The 8,490-nt window shown below is 38.6% G+C and overlaps 1 non-coding gene across 1 annotated transcript; it reads left to right on the top strand.

The window, feature by feature from the left end:
- The first annotated feature begins 4,091 nt into the window (after nt 1-4,091).
- On the top strand, nt 4,092-4,254 carry LOC145271639 (U1 spliceosomal RNA). The gene has a single exon (XR_013866042.1). It is a non-coding gene; the product is annotated as a U1 spliceosomal RNA (small nuclear RNA).
- The last annotated feature ends 4,236 nt before the right edge of the window (nt 4,255-8,490 follow it).

Here is an 8,490-nt window from a genome sequence, read left to right as displayed (position 1 = left end):
AAATATTTCCCAAAAGATGTTAGAGAGGCAATTGAGAAGAAAGCTTTTAGTGAAGAAGCAATTGATGTTACCAAATCTAACACTGCTGAATTTGCCCAAACTCAGTGGAATAGGGAGGAAAATTGGACATTGATTTGGTCAATCGAATACGCATATATAAAATATCAAAAACTCACAGAAAGTTGTAAGCAGTGGCAAAAGATGTTTAAGCATCACTGCCCAAAGAAGGAGATTAAAAAAAAGTTAACATGTCAGAAGTCTAATTTTTTAGAACAATGTATTTTCTGTGGAGCAAATATCTCAGCTAAAAAAGGATGTCCATGAAATGGCTAAAAACAACACTTGCCCAATCAGCAATCGCCTCTATACTCAAGATCTGCCAAAGCAATCAAGAAGACAACAAATTCTCACCTGACAAACCAATCAAGAAGACACAACAAATTCTCACCTGACAAAGCAATCAAGAAGACACAACAAATTCTCACCTGACAAAGCAATCAAGAAGACACAACAAATTCTCACCTGACAAAGCAATCAAGAAGACACAACAAATTCTCACCTGACAAAGCAATCAAGAAGACACAACAAATTCTCACCTGACAAACCAATCAAGAAGACACAACAAATTCTCACCTGACAAACCAATCAAGAAGACACAACAAATTCTCACCTGACAAAGCAATCAAGAAGACACAACAAATTCTCACCTGACAAAGCAATCAAGAAGACACAACAAATTCTCACCTGACAAAGCAATCAAGAAGACACAACAAATTCTCACCTGACAAACCAATCAAGAAGACACAACAAATTCTCACCTGACAAACCAATCAAGAAGACACAACAAATTCTCACCTGACAAAGCTCAGTGAGACAATGTCAACGAGTTCAAGTCTTACGTGCCTATCAAAAGCAAAGCAGAAATATAGACGATGCGTCACTTCATCAAATAATGCAACATCTCCACAGGAATCACTCCCAACAGACCCAATACAATTTAAATATGGGAAGACATGCCAACATGTGACACTGGACGTGGACCAGTTGGAACTAGAGGAAGAGCTGGTAAACAGGATATAAATGGTACCGTGTCTGGCTGCTGAAGATCGACCCAGACTTTAAAAACTTAATATGAATAAAGCCTTCAAGATGCTTGTTTCAAAAGTCAATGATGGCCTCAGAAGGATCACTCGCATTTATGCCACATTGAGTGAAATAAATAATACAACATACGGGGCAGCATGGTATATTATTACTTCAACACCAGGAGAGTAAAAGAGGAAACATGAAGACTAAATCATATAACTCATCTTGGAGAAGAAAACTCCAACAGAAAATAGATAAAATCCGAAAGGAAACTCCCCAGATATTTTAATTCCTGTCCTGTGAAACTCCAGGCCTAAAACTAAATAAGAATGTGAATAAGTTGAAAACTTATTATTCCCTCCAAGACAAAGCACAGCTAAGAGCTAAGATGTTAGTACATCAGGCTGAAAGAAAAGCCTTAGCTGCACAAATAAAAAATAAAAGCAAAAACTTTGAAGGAAAAAGGATAAACTTTTTGCAACAAATCCAAGAATGGTCTATAGGAGCGTCGTTAAAGAAGAAATAAAGGTGAGCTCCTCAGTACCGCAGGAAGTTGAAAACCTCTGGAGGCTACTCTATGAGTACATTAAAGTACATCAGAAAACAAAGAGAAGAACAAGGAAAAAGAAAAGATGACAGCTCTTAGAATTACCGAAGAAGCTGTCTGCAGGACTGTAGCTCAATGCAGTAATTTAAAGACCCCAGGAATAGACTACAAACCAAATCTCTGGCTGAAAGAAGTGAGCGCACTTCATCATCACTATGCCAAGGCATTCAATAGAATCATCAGTAGTGATGACAAACCGCCTGAGTGGCTTACTGTAGGCAGTAAATCACTTATTCTAAAAAAATGAGGACACCCACATGGCAAACAAATATCGACAATCTTACAACGACAGAGATGACAGTTATAATCGCTGATGCAACATACGACCATCTTGTTGCTGGCGATTACCTCGAAAATGAGAAGGTGTATGAGGAAAAACTTGGCACAAAACACCAACTCCTTGTAAATAGAGCAATACTAGAAGACTGCAGAAGAAGACAAATAAATCTGTCAATGGCCTAGATTGATTACAAAAAGGCCTTTGACAGTCTACCTCATTCCTGGATACTTCGATGTTTGGAGCTGTATAATGTGCACGCAGATATTAAATCATTCCTTCAACAGGAAATGGCCAGATCGTGCACATCAATTACGCTACAGCATATGAAAGGATGGATGCAGACCTTAAACATTAAGATCATTTTTTTCAATTAAAGGAGTAAGGACCAAAGTTTCATCTAAAAAAAAAAACGTGTTTTTTTAAAAAGTTTTTAAACTTCGGACTTTACAGGTAAATTACTAAAAAAAAACACTTTTTTGGTTTTAAATTTGGATATATTATTTATTGATCTTTTATTTTCAATTTGTGATATATAAAACTTTGGTGTGGAAATTAATTATTTACTTTTTAATATGCATTTCAAAATGCGAGGGGGTAAATTAAAAAACGTTTGTCTTAAATATTATATTCAGTTTATTGGAAAGAGCATAAAATTTCACATTGACCCTGAAAATATCGTAAAAATTTAATCAATAGAATTTTTTTATAGATGTTTAAAGTTTAACAATTGAAAAATACTTAACTCGTAAAATTCACTTGATTTCATTACTGTTTTTAAAAAATAAAAAAATACTATTTCTATTACTTTTTATACAACTTTAATAGTTTATTTTGGAAGTATAATCCATAAAGAAAATAAACAACCCACTTTTAAAAAAGAAATTACGAGTTTTTGTTTATATTTTATTCGCAGTTTCGTGTTAGGAGTGTCAAAAATTCCCCCACCTCCCCAAATTCTGATACACCTAGAGATTAACATATCAAAAAAAATATATAGCGTCTATTGGCATTTTGTAAATTACTGCTCATGTAAGGCGAAATAACACTTCCGATCGTAATTTTTAATTTTGTTTCATCCGTCCTTTGATATGATTAATGGGTGCTTGTACATTTTTATCAAGGCATAAAAAATGAAAATATTTTAAAAATTATATTTTACGTACTCGTTATGGAATAAAGTTTTCATGAAAAAAGAAATCACTTAATTTGATCAAGCAGTTTTTTTATTTGTTCTCATTGAAAAGATTAAATTTTAATGAGATCGATCGAGTAACACCAATGGGAGATAACCCCAATCATCGCTTAAAACAAGAGCAGAAAAATACTTAGATAATTGTTTTTTCATTTATTTTACAAAGTTTAAAAAAAATATTTTTTTCATTTTGGTCCTTTGTTAATCATTCGTTTAAAGCCGTCCCCACTTGTGTCCCTAAATAGCCAAATGGCGATAATATACCGATTTCATTAAAATTCGATTTTCCTCTGTAAAAAAATATATATACTTGATCAAATTAAGTTATTTCTTCGGAGAACTTCATTCCATAACTGGTACGTAAATTATAACTCTTTTCTTTCAATATTTTCATTTTTTAATGTCTTGATTCAACTGTAGAAGTGCCAATTAATGACATACAAAACTGTTCGATTAAATTACATAAATATGTGGTTGTTTTTGTTAGTGCTTTGATTTGAATTCTAAAAGTTTTCATTCGTTTGTATTTGTTCTCATTGAAAAGATTATGAATTTATGTTGTTCACATGTAAACGACCTTGACATTGAATATTACAGTAAAATGTAAGTTTTGTTAAGAATTGAGGTATTTTGTAAAAATGTTGGTACGTATAGTAAATTATTTGTTATGGATTATTGTTATTAGTGAATGAAATCCTGTGATATACTGATATTGGTGAGACTTATATAGAGGTATTTTAGTTTTTTATTGGTGTTTTTCGGTGGAAAGTATAGAAGTGTGATATAAAAACAGTGGTAGGCACCACATAAAATTATACTTACCTTACGTAAATAAGGCCCGGTTCCCTTTTCCCTCCCTCCTCCCTCTCTCTCCACATTAAAAAACGGCTTTGTGCCTAATTTGCTCAGTGGGGAAGCAAATAAATAGCCTTACCTTACGTAGGAGTAACAGTGATCATTAAGGTCGTTCCCCCAGAGCGAGGCCCATCCATTGCACTGCGGTTGGGTTGACCTTTGCGATCGTCCCAAATGTGGACGACTCAGGCGTGCTATTTTTAAATGTGGGGTCTGCGTACGCGCTTACCCTGATAATACAATAAAAATCAGAAATCCTTTCCTATTCCTTCCAAATACCTCTCACTCGTAGGTCTGTACTCCCTCCGCTTAATCATACTTAATCTCTAAATTTCTTACCAACCAAACACACGTGTTCCAATCTTATCCTTACACATCCATGCACAACACAGCATGACATGATGGCAAGCTGTATTATCATACAACACACAATCTTATAACGTCACAGACAATAAAAAAGGTAGAACAGCGAGTAAGAAAAAGCAAAAAAAAAACGATTTTTTTAATCTCTCGCACGCTAAACAAATTATCTTTTTTTTTACACAGTGATCACCATTTATCAAGGCCCGGAATCAACTTAGGGATAAGGGTTATTGTAAGTACTTTACGTTAGTGTGGAGATTTGATGAAGTGTTTACTTAAGGGGGCGATTCATTAGGAATTTGTTAACGTTGGACTTGAAGACATCCAAGTTGTAGTCAGGTGGGAAGCAGGCAGACGTAACAGAGTTACACAGGCGTGCAGTTCTAAGAAAGAAGCTTTGTTCATGGAATCCACGTTTTGATTTAGGCACAGATATAGAGTGGGGGAAATTTTTCACAGTGGATTCAACTAGACGGGTGTTTTTCGTGAAAGATTGGCGAGGGGGGCCAGAGATTGGAGTTCAGACGAGCACCTGTCATGGAAATAACGATAAAACAAGGATAGGCTCGCAACGTCTCTTCTGTGGGAGAGAAGTTGCAGGGTAGAGAAAAGGGCATCGCCCACTAAGCTACGAAGTCTATTTTGTACTCTGTCAAGGCAGGATAGGCTGTGTTTAGCAGCTCCTGCCCAGATATGGCGGCAGTATTCCATCCTTGGACGTACTTGGCTTTTATATAGATAGAGAATTGCATCAGTAGTGAGATATCTTCTGGAGCGGTAGAAGGATCCCACCATCTTTCAAGCGACCTTGGCAACAGACTTGATGTACATGTTCCATTTCAGATCAGGAGTAAAGGTCAAACCCAGAAGCTTGTCAAAACATGGGGCCTCACCCAGACGAGAGCCATCCATCAAAATTGATGCCAGATGGGGATCAGAGCGTTGATGATGTAAGGATAGGAGTTTGGTTTTGGATGCATTAAAGGTAACCAGCCACATCTTCCCCCACTGAACCACGTGCTCGAGATCAGAGGAGAGAGAATCAGAGAGAACTTTGTCATTTACAGCCTTTGATGTGTTGCCGTAGATGGTCGTGTCATCAGCATAGATGTAAACGAATGATTTAAGTATGTGTTTAGGGAAGTCATTAATGTAGATCAGGAAGAGAGTTGGGCCCAGGATAGACCCCTGAGGGACTCCAGCATTTATATTGCAGGCCTCCGATTTTTGTCCATCTACCACTACTCTTATGAGCCTATCGGAGAGAAATGATTTAATGATTGAGAAAACATTTCTGTTCCTTTTTTTCTTCACACTTTCTTATCGCAATGGCCACAATTTTATCACGTCCTTAGTTTTGATTGGGGTTCGACATGTATTGTCGAATCATTCAAACTATTTCGACAACGAATGGAACTTTACTTCACCGTCAAAGCGACGAAACATGTATGTCAACCAGCTCCACAAGTTACAGGAATCACCACAGATAGCCGCAATAAGCCGTGGTACAAACCAGAGACAAGGGATTGACCAAAAACGCGGACAACCCTGCAAAAATTGTGGACGCAGTTACCGTTTTGGCAAAGAACACTGCCTTGCCAAAAATGATATATGCCACACATATGGCAAAACAGGTCACTGGGGTACAGTTTGCATCTCAGGGAAGCACAACACCGAGAGACAACAAGGAAGGCCCTGACATAACAGTCATAACCAACAACGGGAGTTTGGCAAGAAAATAAACAGCGTCGCCAAACACGATGACCAAGCCATGACTGACACAGGCACGGCAATGGAGAACCTCACCTTTAGCTCCATCACAACTAACAGCGGAAAGTCAGCAAACATGAAAGATTCTCGAAATGTGACATTTTTTTATGTAAGCATCAAGCTAAGGGGCTACCCAGGCACTCGTACCTTCGATCTGAAAGTAGATACAGGGGCACAAGCAAATACATTGCCTATCCGCATATTCCGCAACATGTACCCTAGCAGTATAGACGAAGCCGGAAATTCAATGCCCGGATCACTCACCTCTACACAATGTCTGTTAACAGCCTACAACAATACCAGGATAAACTGTTATGGCACCACAACTTTTAGGTGCAAGTATAACACCCCCCATGACTGGATACTTAATTCTATGTGGTTGATGTAGCCATATTGGGCATACCAACATCAGTGGCTCCTAGGGTAGTGACAACGAACTGTGCCATCTCAGACTAGCACCAACCCATCAATAGTGTAGCTGACCTAATACATCTGTACCCTAATAGATTTAACTGCATTGGTGAATTTCGGAACACTCACAAGCTTGTTGCCAACCCCAATGTACCATGCCACATAGACCCACAGAGAAGGACACCTATAGCCAAGCGCGGACAAATCAAATCGGAACTCGAAAAGACAGTGTACGACAGCGGATCCTCTGCTAAACCAGCTTATCACGGGATGGCCAGAGACAATCAAACAGCTGCCCACTGACATTAGAGTGTTCTGGGGCCTAAGAGATCAGCTCTCAATTAATGATGGTCTTATCATCAAAGGACAACAAATCGTCATCCCCCAGACACTTCAAAAAGACATATTAGAACAACGACATGCTACTCATCTAGGACAAGAGAAAACAAAACGCCTTGCCAAGGACACTGTTCATTGGGGAAACAAACAAAGACATTGAACGGTTCACAAAGTCATGCAGTATCTGTCAACAGCATCAGCCCTCCCACACGCAAGAGCCGCTAATGCAACATGACATCGCAACAAAGCCATGGGACGTAGTTGGCACAGACCTGTTTGATCTCCACGGAAGTCAATGGTTGATCATAGCTGACTATTACTCAAAGTATCCTATAGTCAAACGTCTATCTGATAATTCACCAAGTAGTGTCGTAGTGAACATCACACGCCAAATCAAAGATAGTCATCTCTACCTCGAAATCAAAGATAGTCATCTCTACCTCGAAATCAAAGATAGTCATCTCTACCTCGAATTCGCCAAAGAATGGGGATTCTATTATGAGACCCCGTTACCTCGGAGCCACAAGAGAATGGGTTCATAGAACGTCAAATAAGGACTATCAAGAATATTCTTAAGAAAGCGAAACAGTCGGGAACAACTCCTGAGATCGCACTGCTGCACTGGAGCTGCACCCCAATTTCAAATGTCATACCAAGCCCTGCACAACTACTCCTGGGTAGATAAATCCAATCCCCACTGATCACCAAAATCAGAAACGACAACCAAGATCAGTATCAGATATACAATGCATTCCAACAACGCCAGCAGAACCAAAAGAGGTATTTTGACCGACATGCACTTAAGGAAGATCTACCATCCCTATACCATGGTTAACTGGTAAGGGTACAGAATCCTTTGTCTGGAAGCTGGGACCAAGCGACTGTAGTATCCCATGTAGATGGTCACCGCTCCTATCTCCTGGAGAATGTCAATGGGCATGTGCTGCGAAGAAACCGACAACACATAAGAGGTATTCCAGTGACGCCTACACCACAAATGTCACAAGATCTCCCCAACACAGCTCTACAAAAATGTGTGACGTCTGTGGATCCACTTGTGTGTGCATTCCCAAACACACCAAATGACATTCAAAAACGTACCCGTAGTGGTAGGGTGGTACGACCACCATAAAAAATGAACCTATGATGAGCAAACACTCATATCCTCCTAGAAAGCATCTCATGGGGCAGAACAATCTCCTGCTTCGCTGTAGCCGTTCAGGCAGTCTACCTTGAACCAGCTTTTCTATTTTCCTTTTGTTTTCAGAGAAAGGGAGATGTAATGATAGCGCTGCTCTTTCGTTTCAGTAACTTTTATATTGACTCTTTCGTTCCGGTTTCGTGATCTAACATTTGTATGCACTCACGCATGCTCATAGCAATTAATCAATAAAGCTGGGCGCCATTATGCAGTGCCTTTCTTACCAACCAAACACACGTGTTCCAATCTTATTCTTACACATCCATGTACAACACAGCATGACAGGAGTCAAAATGTTTATACATTTTGAGCAACGGCATTGATTTTGCCCGTACCTATAATTACATTATGAAACTTGCAACTTATTGTTATCAAAACTTATTGTT

This window comes from Euprymna scolopes, chromosome 46 (genome assembly GCF_053919585.1).
Source record: "Euprymna scolopes isolate OS-2025 chromosome 46, ASM5391958v1, whole genome shotgun sequence".
Lineage (NCBI taxonomy): Eukaryota > Metazoa > Mollusca > Cephalopoda > Sepiida > Sepiolidae > Euprymna > Euprymna scolopes.
Note: the sequence above shows the minus strand (reverse complement) of the source record. Positions and strands in the feature narration are given on the sequence as shown.